Genomic DNA, 21,369 nt, shown 5'->3' with positions numbered 1-21,369 from the left:
CACACACACACACACAAAATATAATAGTGAAGATGAAAGGAGATGGAAGGTTAAATAAAGAGCAAATAGAAAGAACCAAAAAATTCAGAATTAAACTCAAATTTACCTGGTTCTGGCTACTACTTGTGACTGTACCATTACTAGAGAAATGAATGTCACTCATATGTTGAAGTGATTCCAAGAACACAAATGAGTATATTTGGTCAAATATTTAAATTTCAGCTTAAGAGTGCCTATTTGTTTGAGGATGTCTTCTATCCCAGAAGCCATGCAGAGAATATCTATCTGGCCTTAACAAAATGATGTGCACTTGGGGACAAAGATTCAGCCCAGAAGCCCAGTACTGGAGGCCAAGATAGAGAAGACCTCTACAGCCACCATGACTTTCCCTGTGGCACTGTGGTAAATAGGCAGGAAAGTGAGCCAGACACTGCACAACAACAGCTTTCTGAAGGTCAGGAACTTGGCTTCATTGAAGGTGTTAGGCAGGTTCCTGGCAAAGAAAGCCCCAGTGAAGCTGGCCAAGGCCAGGGAGCCCAGGTATCCCAAGACACAAAAGAAAGAAGTGAGGGAGCCCTTGCTACATAACACGATGAGGTGACATTGTTCAGAGTATGCATCTGTGTCAATGAGGGGAGGAGAGGTTCCCAGCCAAATTCCATAGAGAGTCACCTGGATCAGAGTGCAGATGGGAATGATGAAGTTAGGAGCCCCTGATACCAATAGCCACCTCATCCTTCTTGATGGAAGAGTGACTTGAAGACCAGAACTACACTTACAGTTTTGGCCAAGACAGCAGAAACAGCTACAGTGAACACAATTCCAAATGTGGTTTCCCATAGAATGCAGGTGACTGTGTTGGGATGGCCAATAAAGAGCAAGGATCAGAGAAAGCAGAAGATGAGGGAGCTGAGCAGGTTGTAGCTGAGAGCCTGGTTATTAGCCTTGACAATGGCAGTGTCTTATATTTCAGAAACACCCCAAGAACAACTGCTGTGAGTGCAGATAAAGAGCCATGCAAGCCAAGGCCACCCCCAAGGGTTCTCCATAAGCCAGGAAACTTGCAGCTCTTAGGAAGCACTGATTGCTCTCTGTGTTGGCATACTGTGTTGGCATTTCACACACTGTTCCAAATCTCATAAGAAAATCAAATTCCCATTACTCCCTTTTCAGTACTTAAAAAGCAAACATTATGACATGTGAAAATTTAGTAATATAAAATAAATATTACCAGATATTCTCAGTATTACTTTTATGCATTCTTCATGTTCTTACAGGAATTCTTACATCCTCATATTTTAGTCTCAGTGAAACTCTTTACGGCCAATGATGATTGTTCATATTATTTATTGCCATTTTTAATACCCAACAAATTATTTCATTTCTTCTTCATACTGACATAACTCTCAGACTTATGTACACAAGTCCAAACCTCATTCAAAATTTTATATATTGGGGCCAGGAATGTTGCTAGTGGTATAGTGCCTGCCAAATATGCATGAAGCTCTGGGTTTGATTCCTTAGGGCCACATACACGGAAAAAGATAGAAGTGGTGCTGTGGCTACGTGTTAGAAAGCTAGCCTTGTGAAAATCAAGGACACTACCCAGTCCGTGAGTTCAAAGGCCAGTACTGGCAAAAAAGAAACATTTGTGGAGTAAACCTTGAATGTTCCTGTATGTCTCTGTAGCACACTCTGGTTTTTCTTTTCAGTTGTTATGTTTGTCTCTTCTATTCATCTGTACAGGAACAGATAATCAAATCAGTCTTTGAAGATATAAAGTCATGCTATGCACAATACTTGTGCCTGATTCTGATTCTTTTTGTTATTTTTTTTCAGTCCTGGGGTCTGAACTCAGGGCCTGAGCACTGTCTTTGGGCTTTCCTCAAGGCTGGCGCTCTACCATTTGAGCCACAGCACCAGTTCAGGCATTTCTATGTATGTGGTACCAAGGAATTGAACCTGGGTCTTTGTGCATGCTAGGCAAGAACTCTACCATTAGGCTAAACTTCCAACGCCGTGCCTGATCCTTAAATCAACCCAACCCAGAATACTTGCTCTCCTGCCCCAAGATTTCTAAGTAATAGGATGTAATGATGTGCAAAATCTGTGTTTTCTTTGTTCAAAGGTAATATTGAAGATATAGATCTTGTTCTTAAAAATTCTTTGCATGTAATGTGATGGAAGTTAACGTTACTTACTGAGTAGTTGAGTAAACATACATACAACAGACCAGAAAAAATCCTACATGTAAATCACAGCTCATGTCTTTTTTTCCCCTGAAGAGAAGTAGCAATCACTGTCACAATTAAATTACTAAGTGAAGGAGGAATAATTTCAGTCTGCAATTCTGCATTTGTATTGACTTGCATGGATGAGGATAATAGGAGACAGTATGAATTTCCCCCTAAGACATGAGCTTACCTGTTCCATTAGCAATCTCATTGTCTGGGCAAGGTGTGCCATCAAAGCAACAGGCAGCCTTTCCCTACTGAGGAGATTTTCTGAATCCAGGACCACAGCTGTCACTGCAGACAGAGTGAGTAGGCTGAAGAAAATCAGATATGTGTCAGTAACTGCTCAAAATTTTACATAATACTCAAAAATATATTATTTTAACATAATGTTCCATTAAGCATATTATTTCTTTTTTATTGCCGGTCATGGGACTTGAATTCAGGGTCTGGGCACTTTCGTTGAACTTTCTCAATGCTAGTGTTCTAGCACGTGAGCTACCACTAGCACTCTACCACTAGGCCAAGGCATAATTTCATCTTACTTTCTAGTGGCCATGAAGTGAGAATCTTCTCATTCAAGGATTCCTTGAAGATGCTTAAAATAGTAGACCAACTAACCACTGAATGAAGCCTCCACACAATGTAGCAAAGTAAACACTTCAACCACATGAAGTGATTCCTGTGTTACTTTGAAAAAGTGTTAAAAACTTGCTAAGAAATATGGGAATTATATTTTATGGTGCTATTCTATATCATTGCTATTCTAAACAATCAGTGTTAATGTCTACTTTTTTCATACTGGTCCTGGGGTTTGATCTCAGGTTCCAGTCCTGAGGCATGAACTAAGGGCCTAGGCACTTTCTTTGGACCAAAGCATCACTTCAAGATTTTTGTGTGTATGTGGTACCGAGGAATTGAACCCAGGTGTTCATACATGCTAGGCAAGCAAATCTACCACTATGACAAATTCCCGGTCCCGGACTTTTTTTTCCCATAAGGGTAGCACTCTACCACTTGACCCACAGTTCTACTGAAGATTTTGGTGGCCAATTGAGATGAGAATCTCAAACAATTTTCTGACAGGTTAAACTTCAAACAGAACCATAATCTTAGATGTGAGGACGTCGGCTTCATCAGTAGATAGGCATGAGTCACTAGCCCCAACCCTTCGTTCCTGCTGATTAAATGAATTTAAGTCTCACAAAAGGTCTTTGTTGGACTGCCTTCCAATTATAGTATTTGTAGCTCACCTACCTAAGTAGAAGTTATTGCAGCAGTATATTGCTTGTATCCAACCAGCTATAAATTTTAAGGGTGAAAGCCTACAGAATAGGAGATCTTCAAAAAACAAAGGCCTAATATCTAAAATATATCAAAAGCTCAACAAATTGAATCACTCCAAAACTAATCTCCAAACAACCATCCTATTAAAAGATGGGGCCGGGAGTTTGGCCTAGTGGTTAAAGTGCTTGCCTAGCATGGATGAAGTCCCGGGTTCGATTCCTTGGTACCACATACATAGAAAAAATCTGGAAGTCGTGCTAAGGCTCACGTGGTAGATCAATAGCCATGACAAAGTCCAAGGACAGTGCTCAGGCCCTGAGCTCAAGCCCAGGACTGGCAAAGAAAAACAAAAGAAATAAAAAAAGATGGGCCAAAGATTTAGAGTATTCTCTGAAGAAGAAATAAGAGTGGCCTATAGACACATGAAGAAATGCTCAATGTTTCTGGCCATAAAAGAATTGCAAATCAAAACAACTCTAAGATTCCATCTCACTCCAGTTAGAATGGCCAGGATCAAGAAATATAATAACCAATGCTGGTGGGAATGTGGCCAGGAAGGATCACTACTATACTAATGTTGGCAGTGCAAATTCATTCAAACACTATGGAAAGCAGTATGGTGGTTTCTCAAAAGACTTCACATAGAGCTCCGCTATGACCCAGCGATTCCACTACTTGGCATTACCAAATGGTCCGGAAACAAGGATATACTAAATGCACTAGCACAATGATGCTCATTGCAAGACTATTTTCCACAGCAAATCTATGGAACAAAACTAAATGCCCCTCAGTAGATTATTGGGTCATCAAGATGTGGTATTTATTAACAGTGGAATTCTATGCTGCCATGAGAAAAATGATATAAAGGAAACAGAAAGACTTAGGAAAAGTAATATTAAGTGAAGTAATTCAGAGTGAGAAGAGCATAGGGTCAATGGTTTCCATCATTTTTCATAATTAATATAAACCTTGAACTCTTAGCAGAGGTTTACCATAGGGCAAAACCTACATACATAAGGCCACAAAGGATGAGGCTAAATGAAAGATATTCAGGACATAGAAAAAAGAACCATATGACGTGATACAGTTGTTCTCAATGTCCTAAGTTATTTCTCATCTCTTTTGTTGTCCCTTGGTTATCAAATATTGTTACTGTATCTTACCTTGTTATCCGGTATATTGCATTTGTTTATTTGAAATAGGATGGGGAAGGGAGAAAAAAGTTGAGGGGAGGGTGAGGCTGGAGGGAAAGGGGGACAAAAGCATTAGAAGGGTATCAATTTTTGTGAAGTAATGCACCTTCTATCTGACGAATATAATGTAACCCTTCTATTAATTAAAAATTTTTAAATAATGTGGAAGAAGCTTCAGTTAATGCAGAGAACAAGTAACATATTAGCTGTGTTGCGATGTGATCTGTCAACCTCGACTGTGAATGGAAATGCCAGAAATTCAACCAATAAAAATTAGAATTGCCAGGTGTGGTGGCTCACACCTGTCATCCTAACTGTCCTGGGCCTGAGATCTAAGGATCAAAGTTCAAAGCCAGCCCAGGAACTAAAAAGTCTGTGAGACTCATCTCTAATTAACTGCTAGAAAACTGGAAGGGGCAGTGTTGCTCAAGGGTAGGATGGTTGCCGTGGCTCACACCTGTCATCCTAACTGTCCTGGGCCTGAGATCTAAGGATCAAAGTTCAAAGCCAGCCCAGGAACTAAAAGTCTGTGAGACTCATCTCTAATTAACTGCTAGAAAATTGGAAGGGGCAGTGTTGCTCAAGGGTAGGGTGGTTGCCATGAGTTGAAGAACTCAGTGTCAATGTCCAGACCCAGAATTCAAGCCCTGATGGCCAAAAAAGAGTTAAAATGGCTAAATGTAGCAAAACACAAGGTCAAAGGATACCTTGATGTCAACACCCCTCAGTGAGTATAAGAAAGGGTAGTCCATGCAAATGAAATCTAAAAGAAAGCTGCCGTATCTTAACATTTCACATTCAATAGACTTGAATTAAAGTGAAAAAAGTGACACAATTGTAATGTAATGAAAGGATTAAATGTACAAGATGAAATTGCAGTTGGGAAATGTGTATTTACTTACACACTATCCAACCACTGAACTATGTTAATCAGACTTTGAAATAGTCCTCAATACAATACTAGCTGAAGATTTTTATGGAGGGATCATCCAGACAAAATTAACAGGGAAGAATCAGAGTTTAATTTCACACTTGATCAGGATAGCCTCATACAGACTTACAGAATATTTTGTTCAACATCTGGATAAAACTTGGCTCATCAACATACTGAGCATTCACTAGGAGAAATTATCGTATGGGACACAAAGTCAGCCAGATTTTAAAAAGTAACACTGAAAGTGTATTGAGCACACATGCAGACATACGGTAAGAAAGCCAGAAATTAATGAGGAAAGACTCACATAATATGAAAGTTAACTTAATCACTGTGAACCATAATTAAATAGTAAAATAATAATACGAAAACTGTTCAACTTAATTAAATAAATAATTTATGATAGTGAATTGTTTTTCAAGACAAATTTCATCAAGTAAATTTATCATCGGAAAAAATGAAATTGAAAATCATATGTATATAAAAGGGGGTGGGAAGAATAACAGGAAACTGTAACCTTTTATTAAATCAAGCAGACAGATACTGGGCTAACGAATCTGCACTAGATCTCAAGGAACTAGAGAATTTTTATAGTACTATTTGCTGTTCTTTTTTCCTCTTTTTTTCTGTTTTTTTCTATCTTTTTTCTTTGGTTTATTCAATTTCATCATCGTTTTTATTCTCTACTTTATCTTGCATATAAGATGGTCTGATTTGGGGAAGAGAATGTGAAACACAGAAAGGGCAGGACAAAGCGTGAACCAATTCAGCAGACATTACATAGTATGGTGGAAACATACTGTACAACTTGGCATGGAGACAAGTCTGAATGTTTAAAACAGAAAATAAAGGAAGGATTTACACTGATCAACAAGAAATATACTCATAATCTGAATTATGCAAATACTCTGTTCATCATGTACAATAAAATTTTAAAAACTTAAAGTAAAAATAAAACAAAGTAAGGGAACAGACACTGAACTGAAGAATTTACACAGAATCTCAAAGAACTAGAAATAACAATCTTCAAGTTAGTAAAAGGAATGAAATAATCAAGCAGAAAGAGTAGGTCAAAGGATGAGCCAACTCAGTGATATGAGACACTGTATTCGAAGTGAACTTTACAGTTTGATGTGGGGAGTGGAGTGGAGTTAGGAGGTCAAAGAGTGGGAGAAAATGAGAGAAGAGTGACACTTCCAAAAAAGGCACTCATTACTTGACTTACATAAATTTAACCTCTCTATATTTCAACTTTATAATAAAATCTAAATTAAAACAGTAAAGGAGATGGTTTGAAAATGCAGTATCAAGAAAAAAGAAAAAAAGAGGAGTTTCTACAAAAACAAAAAGGAGATAAAACAAGTAAAAATTATGAAGTGCTTACTGTCCTGGAAAGATGATACACAAAAGGAAACTGAGAGTCCTCTTCTACAAACAGGCAGAAAATCACTTAAAGGTAGATTCAAGATAAAATAATGAAACGAAGGTGTTTCTCTTGCATAGGGATTGGAGGTAATGGTAGAGGATACAGAGAGCATTCATGTGTGAACATAGAAGTCCATCAGCCATGCCCATCCTCAAAACTAATCCGCAAATGGAAATGAAATGTTGAGTTACTTATGGATTGTACTGTTCATCTCCAGAATAATCACTGTTTCTGTGATCTGTTCCCAAAGCGTAGAGAGCAAAAAACCCATCAATCATCTCATCTCCATCCATGTGTGTTTGCTGCTTCATTGTAGAAAAGCAGCTAGTGCCAGCCAAGAAACTGACAGAGAGAGGAAGCTGAAGAAGAATGAGTATGGGAATCAAATGGTACATCTCTAAAGCATCTGCCCAGCTGAAATTCTGCCTGGAAGTGGGGTCCACTGGGTCAGGTATGTGTATTCATAAATCTCTGTATATGTACATATGTGTCTTTTTATTGACAGAGATGTATGCTGTAGAAGTAGATGTGTAAGCCTACAGTGAATTCCCAGAAAGAATGAGTAATCAACTTCCCTGGGGCTCTGCATTTGTGGACTTGAATGCAGGAGAAAAACACGAGTTGGAAAACATGTTTGCACATTCTCCTTCACTATCCCAGGTGCTATGATTTCCTCCAAGACACCAGAGACTGACTCCCATGGAGGAGGGTATCTTTGATATGTTTCGTTAATGTCTGTGTCCAGAAACTATTTGCATGAAAGCCATTTTGGATGATTCAGCTGGATTGCATCAGAGTATGCCATTTTAGGTATGCAGTGAAATGGGTAGAAAAAATTGTACGCTAGTGAGATGTCAACCAAAGATATTAGTGCATCATACCCAGATGGTCAATTCGCACACACATTGCCCAAAACAGCTACAGAACGTTGGTAGTTGATTCAAGCAGGTTTCAATAAGAAGTCGACATACAGATGCCTCCACACATGCATCCATTTACTATTGCCTAAGGAAACAATGATGTTCCTGATACCACATATTGTTTACTTATGCTGAAGAGTCTGATGTAATCCATTTTTCAATTCTTGCTTTTATTTTGTGAGCTCTTTGAAGTTTTAATCAGGAAGTTACTGCCTAAACAAAAGTTTTCTTTTTTTTGTTATCCACATTGTAATGCTTTAAGTTTTAGCTCTTTAATATATGGGTACTAGAAAAACAAGGATCATTCAAAACTTATGGTATCCTGGGATGCCTGGTTACAGGTTCCCAGGTGTGAAGTGTGTTCATAGAGAAAAAAAGGTCTGTGAGGAAATAATCAGCACATTTTTTAGTTTTGGTGTGCACAGATGGGGGGCATATAGAGCTGAAGTCAACATGGTGGCTAAGAATTTCTCAGCAGCTAGCATTGCTTCCAGGACTCAGAATAAAGTCCCACAAAGGACTAAAGGATCAAGAAAGGAGATATTGAAATTCTCTACTTCCATAAGATTCTGCACCATTCAGAAGGAAATGGAAAGATGTGGAAAAATATTATATGAAGTAAGCCAGACCCACAGATATATTGGTTGCATTGTTTCCTTCATTTTTTGCTATCTAAAATATGTATATAAATCTATAAGTAAACACAGTAGATGGTAAAAGAAAATAAATATACACTTGGACATTATACTGAACTCCAGATAGTCACACTATAAGATCTAAGGAGGGAATTCTGTTTTCCATAATTAGAAGATTTTTAATTGGAATGTATACATAAAATCTTTACATATTATTACATATCCATATCTATTTATCATTGATCCAACTATCTAATGGTATTTATTAAATAACTAAGGAAGGGATCATATCTACCAAAACAAAATAGTTAACCGTGTTCCTTTGTTTTAATTGGACACATTAAAATGTGTGAAACAGGACACTGAAGATGAATATTTACATCACTTTGGTCAACATGATTCAACTCCATTTCAGAATATAGTTAAACATTAAGTACATTTTTAAGAGGAAACAAAATTAAGTTAAATCACTTAACGGTGTTTCCATGAAGATTCTGGAGGATAAACATTTCATGTAGCAGATCTCCAAATGTAAAGTATTCCATATATGTTTGAATTTCTGCTGACAAAAATTAAAACCTATTAAATTATAAAGAGAACCAGCACATAGGAAAGTGACCTGATGTTAGGATGCTAGATTGTTGTACTTCTAGGTCATTATAAAGAAAGTTTGACCTGTGTCAAGGAGACCTATTGTCTCTCCTATTACTTCTTGTAAAGTTTTCAGAGGATCTGATTTACCTCAAGGACTTTTATCCATCTGGGATTAATCCGGACACAGGGTGACATAGAATGATCCAACATTAATTTTCTGTGTGTGCTTAACCAATTCTGCCAGCACCCCTTGTTGAAGAGGCTGTCTTTTTTGCATTCTATTTTTTGGCTCCTTTAACAAAGATTAGGTGGGGTTGCCTTCTGGGTCTTCAGTTCTATAAAATTAGTCCTCAGTCCTATTCATATCCCAATACCAATCTGTTTTGCTTACTATAGCTTAATAATAGAGTCTAAAGATTGATATTCATATTCCTCCATGGCTGTTCTTTCTGCTAAGGATTGTTTGTGCTATACAGGGTCTTTTTTCCATATATTTTTATGGTAATTAATAGAAGGGTTACATTATTTTCACCAGATAGAAGGAGAATTTCTTCATAAATGTTGATACCCTTTCTCATGTCATGGTCACCATGTCCATCCCCCCCACTCGTCTTGATTTTCCCCCTTCCCTATCCAATTTCAAATAACCAATTAAGCATATATAAAATATATCAGATAACAAGGTGAAATATTATAACAGTATATACAGGGTAATTTAATAGTCCATATGAAATTTTGAATTGCCTCTTCTATTTCTGTAAAGAATGACATTGGAATACTGATGGGTATTGCATTGACTTTGTAGATAGTCCTTGGCAGGATTGCCATTTTCATGATGTTAATTCTTCCAATCCCAGAACATTGCAGGTTTTCCCACTTCTTCAATTCTGCTTTAATTTCCTTTTTCAGTTGTTTTAAAGTGTTCATCATAAAGTCCTTTAAATTCTTAATTACATTAATTTCTAAGTGCTTTATTTTCTTTGGGGTTATTGCAAACGGAGCTGCTTTTCTGATTTTCTGCCTCTCTCTCATTGTTGGCAAATAAGAAAGCAGTTGATTTTTGAGGGTTAATTTTATACACTGCTACCTGCTCAAGTTTCAAATCAGCTCAAGCAACTTGTGAGTGAAATGTACAGGATTCTTTAAATATAGAATCATGTCATCTGCAAAGAAGAAAGTTTCACTTCCTCTTTTACTATTTGGATTCACTTTATATTTGCATCTTGCCTTATTGCTCTAGCTAGGAATTCTAATAGTACATTAAAGATGAATGGAGAGAATGGGCTTTAGTTTTTTTGCCATTAAGTATAATGCTAGCTGTGTGTATGTCATACACATCCATTATTATACTGAAGAATGCTCCATGGATTCCCAGTTTCTCCAGAGTTTTTAGCATGAAGGCATGTTGTATCTTATTAAATAGCTTTTCTGAATCTATGTAGATAATCAGGTGATTCTTTTACTTGCTCCTGATGATGTGAATTATATTTACTGACTCTTGTGTATGGAACCAGTTTTGCACTATTCTGATGAATCCTGTTTGATCATAGTGCATAATTTTTTGATTAGTTGTTGAAGATAGTTGGCCAGTATTTTGTTGAGAAGTTCTGCATCAACATTCATCAAAGACATAGGTCTATAGTTGTCTTTCTTTGACGAGTCCCTGTTTGGTTTTGGGATGAGGGTTATGCTGGCTTCATAAAAGGAGTTTGGTAAAAAGTTTTCTCTTTCAATTTCATTGAACAGCTTGAGGAATATTGGTGTGAGCTCGAATTTGAAGGCCTTATAGAATTCAGCTATGAATCCATAGGGCCTGGTCTTTTCTTGGATGGGAGGTCTCCTATTGCCATTTCTATTTCAACACTCTAAGTATGTCTGTATAGTTGGTTTAGGACTTCTTGGTTGAGTTGGGGTATGTCAATATTGCATAAAAATTCATCCATTTGTTCTAGATGCTTAAATTTGTTGGCATAAAGGTGTGGAAAATATTCCCATATGAGGGTATGTATCTTGGTTATTTCTTTATGATTTTCCATTCTTTTTCCATCATTCTGTTTATTTTGGTATGCTGCCAAATTGGGTGGGGGGAGGTATTTCCTTATGGTCTGTCAATTTTGTTCACATTTCAAAGAAACAATTCCTTCTTTTGTTTATTCTTTTTTTTTGCTTTATTTATTTATTTTAATTAGTAAAAGGGCTACATGATATTTGCCAGATACAAGGTGCATTAATTCACATACATTGACACTCTTTCACATGTCTTGGTAGCCGTTTCCCTCCCCCCACACCCCCCACCCATCTTGGTTTTCCCCCGTTCCATATCAAATTTCAAATATCCAAATACAAATAAGTTCAATATATCAGATAACAAAGTGAGATACTATACCAATATGAGATAACCAAGAGGCAGCAAAGGAGATGAGAGACAACATAGTACATTAAGGACAACATTCATTCATTATATGGCTTTTGTTTCACTATCCTGGAGGTCCTTTCAATTAGCTTCACATTATATGTCCTTATGTATCAAGATTTTGCTCTATCGCAAATCTCTGCTAGTAGAGCCCAAGGTTTCTACTGATTATGACGAATGAGGGAAACCATTGAGCCTAAGTTCCTTTGAGTCTGGCTTACTTCACTTAATATGATTTTTTCTAAGTCTTTCCATTTCCTAACAAATGGGGCGATGTCATTCTTTCTGACAGCAGCATAGAATTCCATTGTGTACAAATACCACAACTTGTTGATCCACTCATCAACTGAGGGACATCTAGGTTGGTTCCATATCTTTGCTATGGTGAATAGTGCTGCAATGAACATTGTTGTGCTAGTGGGTTTAGTATGTCCTTGTTTCTGGGTGGTTGGGTAAATGCCAAGTAGTGGAATTGCTGGGTCATAGGGGAGTTCTATGTTTAGCCTTTTGAGGCACTGCCACACTGCTTTCCATAGTGGTTGAACGAGTTTGCACTCCCACCAACAGTGTAGTCGTGATCCCTCCTGGCCACATCCCCTCCAGCATCTGTTGTCATTCGTTTTCCTGATCCTGGCCATTCTAACTGGAGTGAGGTGGAATCTTAGAGTTGTTTTGATTTGCATTTCTTTTATGACCAGAGATGTTGAGCATTTCTTCATGTGTCTATAGGCCATTTTTGTTTCTTCTTCAGAGAAGACTCTCTTTAACTCTTTGGCCCATTTTTTAATGAGATGGTTGTTACTTTGGAGGTTAGTTTTGGAGTGATTCAATTTTGTGAGTTGTTGATATATTTTAGATATGAGGCCTTTGTCCGTTGTTTGGTTGGAGAAGAACTTCTCCCACTCTGTAGGCTTCCTGATTAGTTTACTAGCTATGTCCTTTGCCATACAAAAGCTCTGCAGTTTAATGCAGTCCCACTTATCCAGCCTTTCTCTGATTTGTTGTGATTCTTGGTCCTTATTAAGAAAGTTTCGACCTGTGCCAAGGAGGCCTAGTGTATCTCCTATTCCTTCCTGTAGAGTTTTCAGTGTGTCAGCTTTTACCTCCAGGTCTTTGATCCATTTGGAGTTAATTCTAGTGCAAGGTGACAAAGAAGGATCCAGCTTTAGTTTTCTGCAGGTGCTTAACCAGTTCTGCCAGCACAACTTGTTGAAGAGGCTCTCTTTCTTCCATTCTATTTTTTTGGCTCCCTTGTCAAAGATTAGGTGGCCATAGGTCTGTGGTTTAATATCTGGGTCCTCAATTCTCTTCCATTGGTCTTCAGGCCTGTTCCTGTGCCAGTACCAAGCTGTTTTGAGAATTATAGCTCTGTAATAGAGTCTAAAGTTTGCAATTGAAATTCCTCCATCGCTGTTCTTTCTGCTAAGAAGTGTTTTTGCTATACGGGGTCTTTTATTATTCCATATGAAATTTTGGATTGCCTCTTCTATTTCTTTAAAGAATGACATTGGGATGTTGATGGGTATTGCATTGAATTTGTAGATAGCTCTTGGCAAGATTGGAATTTTCACAATGTTGATTCTTCCAATCCAGGAGCATGGGAGGTTTTTCCATTTCCTTAGTTCTGCTTTAATTTCCTTTTTTAGGGTTTTAAAGTTTTCGTCAAAAAGGTCCTTTACATTCTTAGTTAAGCTAATTCCTAGGTACTTTATTTTCTTGGAGGCTATTGTGAAAGGAGTTTCTTTCCTGATTATTGCCTCGTTCCTCTCACTGTTGGCATAAAGGAAGGCAGTTGATTTTTGAGGGTTGATTTTATAGCCTGCTACTCTTCCAAAGCTTTGAATCAGCTCAAGGAGCTTGGGAGTAGAGTCTATAGGATTCTTTAAATACAGAATCATGTCATCTGCAAAGAGGGATAGTTTTATTTCCTCTTTCCCTACTTGGATCCCCTTTATGCTTGCTTCTTGCCTTATTGCACGGGCTAGGAATTCTAGTACTATGTTAAAGAGTAGTGGAGAGAGTGGGCATCCTTGTCTCGTTCCTGATTTTAGAGGGAATGGCTTTAGATTTTCACCATTAAGTGTGATACTAGTAGTAGGTTTCTCATACACAGCCTTTATTATATTGAGGAATGTTCCATGGATTCCTAGTTTCTCCAGAGCTTTTAACATAAAGGGGTGTTGATCTTGTCAAATGCCTTTTCCGTGTCTATTGAGACAATCATGTGATTTTTGTCCTTGCTCCTGTTGATGTGTTGACTTATATTAATTGATTTGCGTATGTTGAACCAGCTTTGCCTCCCTGTGATGAATCCAGTTTGATCATAGTGTATAATTTTTTTGATGAGTTGTTGTAGACGGTTGGCCAGTATTTTGTTGAGAAGTTTTGCATCACCTGTGTTCTGCTTCTGGGTTCTGCTGCTTGCTGTTCTGGTTCCGAGTCTGGGTTCCGCTGCTTCCGCCGTTCGCTGGCCCGGATCTGTGCTGATTTCTGCAGCCCTTGGGATCCCAGCCTGGTGCCCTCCACTGCCGCCACTTTTCGTGGATTAGAGCCAGTGCCCGCCCCCGCTTTCCCCGCGTGGACCCCGTGTCCGCTCAAGCCGCTTTTCGTGGCTTGGTCAGACACCAGCTGCCGCTTGTCACGGCTTTCGGCGGCTTGGGCGAGAGGTGGGGGAGGGTTCCTTGCATTCCGAATTCTTTGAGAAAGTTGGATGTGACCTTTATCTGGATTTCTTTTCCAGTTTGAGTCCTTCTCCGTTGCCTTTTGAGTTTGTTGTTGTGGATTTCTTTAGGTAGTTGGCTCATGGGACTCCCTGGTTCTCTCTTTTTGTCAGAGAAAGCTAGGCAGCGTCCCTATTGTCTCGGCACCATCTTCCTTCCCCCCTTGTTTATTCTTTCTATGTGTTTTGTCTGTAATTCCTTTAATTTTGCAATGATTTTTAATAATTTGGTTCCTTCTACTGATATTTGGATCGGTTTGTTGCTCTTTATCCAAGTTGTTAAGGTATAATATAAAACTGTTGGTTTGAGACAAGATCCAATACCCCTTTATACTAAAATTTCTGGAGAAACTAGGAATCCATGGAACATTGCTCAGCATAATACAGACAGGGTACCACAAACCCACAGCTACCATAATACTTAATGGGGCAAAGCTAAATACATTTCCTCTAAAATCAGGAAAAAGGCAAGGATGGCCAGTCTCTCAACTTCTCTTAAACATAGTATTAGAATTCTTATCCAATTCAATAAGGCAAGAAGCAAGCATAAAAGGGATCCAAATAGGAAAGAGAAAGTGAAATATTCCCTCTTTGCAGATGAAATGATTCTGTATTTAAAGAACCATATATACAGCATTCCCAAGCTGTTTGAGGTGATTCAAAACTTTGGCAAGGTAGCAGGGCATAAAATTAACTCTCAAAAATCAACTGCCTTCCTCCATGCCAACAATGAGAGGAATGAGGCAACAATCAGAAAAGCAACTACTTTGGCAATAGCCTCAAAGAAAATTACGTACCTAGGAATTAACTTACCTAAGTATGTAAAGGACCTTTTGATGAAAAATTTAAAACCCTGAAATAGGAAATTAACGCAGAGCTGAGGAAATTGAAAAACCTCCCATGCTCCTGGATTGGAAGAACTAACATCATGAAAATGACAATCTCGCCAAGGGCTATCTACAAATTCAATGCATACTCATGAATACCCCAATGTCATTCTTTAAGGAAATAGAAGTGGCAATCCAAAATTTCATATGGAATAATAAAAGACCCATATAGCCAAAACAATTCTTAGTAGAAACAACAGCACTGGAAGTATATCAGTACCAAACTTTAGACCGTATTACAGACCTATAGTAACCGAAACAGCTTGATACTGGCACAAGAGCTGCACCAATGGAATAGAACTTGGACTTTGATATCATGCCACAGACCTATGGCCACCTAATCTTTGATAAGCGTGCCAAAAATATAGAATGAAAGAATGATAGCCTCTTCAACAAGTGGTGCTGCCAGAACTGGTTATGAACCTGTAGAAAACTAAAGTTGGATTGTTCTTTGTCACCTTGCACCAGGATTAATTTAAAAAGGATCAAAGACCTTGAGGTAAAAGCAGATACACTGAAAACTTGACAAGAAGTAATAGGAGGTAAAGGAAGATGGCGCCGAGACAATAGGGACATTACCTAGCTTTCTCTGACAAAAAGAGAGAACCAGGGAGTCCCATGAGCCAACTATCTAAAGAAATCCACAACAACAAACTCAAAAAGCAATGGAGAAGGACTCAAACCGGAAAAGAAATCCAGATAACGCTCACATCCAACTTTCTCAAAGAATTCGGAACGCGAGGACCCCTCCCCCACCTCTTGCCCAAAGCCACGGCCACGGAAATCTGCAGAAAGCGGCTGCTGGCACCTGACCAAGCCGCGAACAGCAGCTTGCGCAGGCACCGGCTCCACGCGGGGAAAGCGGGGGCGGGCACCGTCTCTAACCCACGAAAAGTGGCGGAAGTGGAGGGCACCAGGCTGGGAGCCCAACGGCTGCAAAAACCAGCACAGAACCGGGCCAGTGAACGGCGGAAGCAGCAGAACCCAGACACGGAACCAGAACAGCAAGCAGCGGAACCCTGACGCAGAACACAGGCGGCAGCGGAGACCCGAGGGGAGTGAAAGACTCCCCACCACCGAGGAGCTCCCACAGAGGGACGCAGAGGCGTGAGTAATACAGCGCATCCCCAAACACATCGGGAAAGAAGAGCGGGTGCCAAGCAATAGAACTTAACTCAGACCCCAACACCCTGCCCGAGAAAGACTGGCGGGAGCAGGGGGGCAAGGAATTTAGAATCCTGTCCCTCTCCTCAACAGCCCCCTCCCTCAGGCCATTGACTGGAGATTGACAGGCGGGCTACCCATAAGACCCAGCACCCCACCAAGGGAGGCGGGGCTGCCCCAACTCCCACCCACCCAACGGGCTCAACCCCCAGCCCTCTGACTGGAGACTGACAAGCAGGCAGACCAGAAGAATCACCACCCCACCAGGGGAGGCGGAACTGTCCCAGCTCCCACCCGCCCACCAGGCTCCTCACCCAGGCCACTGGATCTGGAGAGTGGAGCGCTTTGGGACCCTGCCTTACAACAGTGGGTAGGGGGTGCGGGTAAATAGGAGCCAGCATCTGCCCCCCCTCAATTCTTGAGCGGGGCATCCTCCAGCTGGGAATCCTGAGCAAGACACCACCGAGGGCCCCCCCCACAGTCACAGACTCTGACAAAGCAGTGGAAACACAGCAGGGATCTGAAGGGCCGACCAGCAGCCAAGCTCCCCTCCTGAGAACCAAAAAGGCACAGCTCCGCCCTTGGAGCCCACGTCCCCAGCTGGGCCCCACCCCTGGGAACAGAGGGGCCTCCTGCTGGTCCTACTGAGAGCTCCTGAAACTCTCAATCCCCACACCCTTGGCTTGGGGCCTACCATGGAATCAGCACAGGAAAATGTCCGCCAACCACGCTCAGACTGAAGCTCGCAGATCCATCTCATGGTCCACTGTGAGGCCACTGGTTGGGCTAAGAGCTAGTCGTGCAGCAACACATAAGTTTTATTCTAATACTTTCCAAACATTGTACTCAAATATTCTACCTACTTACCCCCTGACCTCTCTCATTCTATTTCTCTATCGCTGGACCTCTGCTCCTTTTTCAACCCTTATACTGCATGGATCTACACTTGATGGCTGTTGAGCAACATTGTGTATCTAGGTGTTTAATCATTCTCTAGGCTCAGAGGGACTTAAAGACAATAGAGATTGGATTGAGAGGCTGATTGTTTTGGATATAAATCGCTTATCAGTGAATTATTAGACTAGTCGGTAACTGCACAAAAGGAAAGAGTGATAACACCAATCAAAACTTGTGAACATCTAGAGTCTGCCAGCTACAGAGGTCTAGGTTGGACATATCTGAAAAACTATAATTGTGTTTAGTATTAATCTTGTTCCCATTTTCAAATGGGCAGAACAAGAAACTCAAGAAAAATGTCAAATCAAGAAACAACACCTCCCACCTCCCCCACCCAATGTAAACAGCCAATGGAACAGTCACTGGCAAACCTAGAGGACAGTCTTCCAAGTGCTGTACAAATGCAATTGATAAACATGATTAATGAAAAATGTGAAAATATAAAGAAAAAGATAAGGGAGGAAACCATAGCTGAACAAGAGGAAACCATAAACAAGGTGATAAGTAAAAAAGAAGAAGCCATAAAGGAGGCCATAATAAAGGCTGTTCAAAGAATGATGGATGAATTCATAGAGTCCACAAATAAAAAGGTGACCGAACTCCAGCAAATGTTCAAAGAAAATAAAGCTACTGAGCTAACCACTCAAATGGAGATCAAGGAGCTAAAGAAATCCATACATGATCTAAAAGAAGAGATGCAAGGCATCAAAAATGAGCAATTAGTAGCAAGGGAGATGAAAAATAAAGTAGATAGCTTTGATAGCAGGTTAGACAATGCAGAGGAGAGAATTTCCGGGGATGAAGATAATTTAGTTATTATAGAGAAAGAACAGAAAATGAGTCAATCCAAATCTAGGAAAAATGAGAGAGCGCTTCAGGAGGTCAAAGATACACTTAGGAAGCCTAATTTAAGGCTAATTGGTATTGAGGAAGGTCTGGAGAAACAGGTCAATGGTATTGGAAATATACTTCAAGGAATCATCTCAGAGAATTTCCCAAATATCCAGAAGGGCAGACCCATCCAGATACAAGAAGCTTTTAGAACCCCAAACAGACCTGACCAGAAAAGAACATCCCACCGCCACATCGTAATCCGAACTGGATCAGTAGAAACCAAAAAAAGGATCCTAAAGGCAGCCAGGGAAAAGGGTTCAGTAACCTAGAAAGGAAAACCAATCAGAATAACCCCAGATTCCTCAGCAGAGACCATGCAAGCAAGAAGTGACTGGAAGCATATATGTCATGCCCTTAAGTCAAATAACTACCAACCAAGAATACTGTACCCAGCTAAGCTCTCATTCATAACTGAGGGAACAATAAAAACATTCCATTCCAGGGAAAAGCTGCAACAATATGTCGCAACAAAACCAACACTACAGAGAATTCTGAAAGATGTTCTATACATAGAAAACCAACATAAAGGCAATATAGCCAAAGAAATGGCACCTAAACAGCATACCATGGAAGGACCACAAGAACTGTCAAGACACAGGCCCAAATAAAAGCTTTTAAAAATGGTAGGACCTAATAAATATCTCTCAATCCTAACTCTCAATATCAATGGACTCAACTCTCCAATTAAACGGCATAGGCTGTCTAGTTGGATCAAAAAGCAAGAGCCATCATTCTGCTGTCTTCAAGAGACACATCTTACCCCAAAAAACAAGCATCTTTTGAAAGTGAGAGGTTGGAATAAACTCTATCAAGCTAACGGCCCCCATAAACAGGCTGGAGTTGCCATCCTCATATCAGATAAAATAGACTTCAAACCAAAATTAGTAAGAAAAGACAAAGAAGGTTACTACATACTACTAAAGGGATCTATCCTCCAGGAAGACATAATGATCCTAAATATTTACACACCCAATCCCGGAGCTCCGAACTTCATCAAGCAAACTTTACTTACACTGAAACCATACATAGATCGAAATACAGTGATTGTCGGTGACTTTAACACACCACTTTCACCTATGGACAGATCAACAAGGCAAAAACTCAACAGAGAAACCTTAGAACTGAACAACTATATAGACCAACTAGATCTAACAGACATCTGCAGAATATTCCACCCAGCAACAACACAATATACGTTTTTCTCAGCAGCACATGGAACATTTTCCAAAATAGATCACATCTTAGGCCATAAAACAAACCTGGACAGATTCAGAAACACTGAAATTATTCCATGCACACTCTCAGACCACAAAGGCATCAAACTGGAACTGAACACACATCTCCACCAACGGAAACCCTGTAACTCATGGAGACTGAACAACACATTGTTGAATCACCAATGGGTCATCGAAGAGATCAGAACAGAAATCCAACAGTTTATGAAATTTAACAGTAAGGAGCACACAAAATACCAACTCCTTTGGGACACAGCAAAAGCAGTACTCAGAGGAAAATTTATAGCGCTAAGTGCCTACAACAACAAGTTGGAAAAATTGCAAACCAACAAGTTAATGTCCCACCCTAAGCTCCTGGAAAAAGAGCAACAAACCAACCCTAATCCCAGTAGAAGAAAGCAAATAATTAAAATCAAAGCAGAATTAAATGATTTGGAATCCAAAAAAACTATAGAAAGAATCAACAAAAGATGGAGTTGGTTCTTTGAAAGAATTAACAAAATTGACAAGCCCTTAGAAAATCTTACCAAAAAAAGAAGAGAGCATATCGAAATAAACAAAATCGCAGATGAAAATGGCAATGTCACGACAGAAATTACCAAGATCCAGAATATCATGAGGGAATACTTCTCAAACCTTTATGCCAACAAATTTGAGAATCTAGATGAAATGGATGAATTCCTAGCCAATATTAACATACCCACACTGAACCAAGAAGAACTACACCAACTCAACAGGCCTATTTCAAGCTCTGAAACAGAAATGGCAATTAGAGAACTTCCACCTAAGAAAAGCCCAAGGCCAGATTGATTCACAGCTGAATTCTATAAGGTCTTCAAAGCAGAGCTCACACCAATACTCCTCAAGCTCTTCAACGAAATTGAAAATGAAGGTTCCTTATCAAACTCATTCTATGAAGCCAGTATAACCCTCATCCCCAAACCAGACAGAGATTCATCAAAGAAAGAGAACTATAGACCTATATCTTTGATGAACATCGATGCAAAACTTCTCAACAAAATACTGGCCAACCATCTACAACAACTCATCAAAAAAATTATACACTATGATCAAACTGGATTCTTCACAGGGAGGCAAAGCTGGTTCAACATATGCAAATCAATTAATATAATTCAACACATCAACAGGAGCAAGGACAAAAATCACATGATTGTCTCAATAGACGCGGAAAAGGCATTTGACAAGATCAACACCCCTTTATGTTAAAAGCTCTGGAGAAACTAGGTATCCATGGAACATTCGTCAATGGAATAAAGGCTGTGTATGAGAAACCTACTGCTAGTATTACACTTAATGGTGAAAATCTAAAGCCATTCCCTCTAAAATCTGGAAAGAGACAAGGATGCCCACTCTCTCCACTACTCTTTAACATAGTACTAGAATTCCTAGCCCGTGCAATAAGGCAAGAAGCAAGCATAAAGGGGATCCAAGTAGGGAAAGAGGAAATAAAACTATCCCTCTTTGCAGATGACATGATTCTGTATTTAAAGAATCCTATAGACTCTACTCCCAAGAATGAACATTGTGAAAATGACAATCTTGCCAAGAGCTATCTACAAATTCAATGCAATACCCATCAGCATCCCAATGTCATTCTTTAAAGAAATAGAAGAGGCAATCCAAAATTTCATATGGAATAATAAAAGACCCCGTATAGCAAAAACACTTCTTAGCACAACGAACAGCCCTGGAGGAATTTCAATTGCAAACTTTAGACTCTATTACAGAGCTATAATTCTCAAAACAGCTTGGTACTGGCACAGGAACAAGCCTGAAGACCAATGGAATAGAACTGAGGACCGAGATATTAAACCACAGACCTATGGCCACCTAATCTTCGACAAGGGAGCCAAAAA

At 39.6% G+C, this 21,369-nt stretch overlaps 1 pseudogene; it reads right to left on the bottom strand.

Moving 5' to 3' along the window:
• Positions 1-223: 223 nt before the first annotated feature.
• Positions 224-21,369, bottom strand: part of LOC150042146 (vomeronasal type-2 receptor 116-like) — a 37,891-nt pseudogene continuing 16,745 nt past the window's right edge.

Source organism: Megascapheus bottae, chromosome 37, assembly GCF_031878675.1.
Source record: "Megascapheus bottae isolate mThoBot1 chromosome 37, mThoBot2.hap1, whole genome shotgun sequence".
NCBI classification, from domain to species: Eukaryota; Metazoa; Chordata; class Mammalia; order Rodentia; family Geomyidae; genus Megascapheus; species Megascapheus bottae.
The sequence above is the reverse complement of the archived record's forward strand: the minus strand, read 5'-3'. Positions and strand labels throughout refer to the sequence as shown.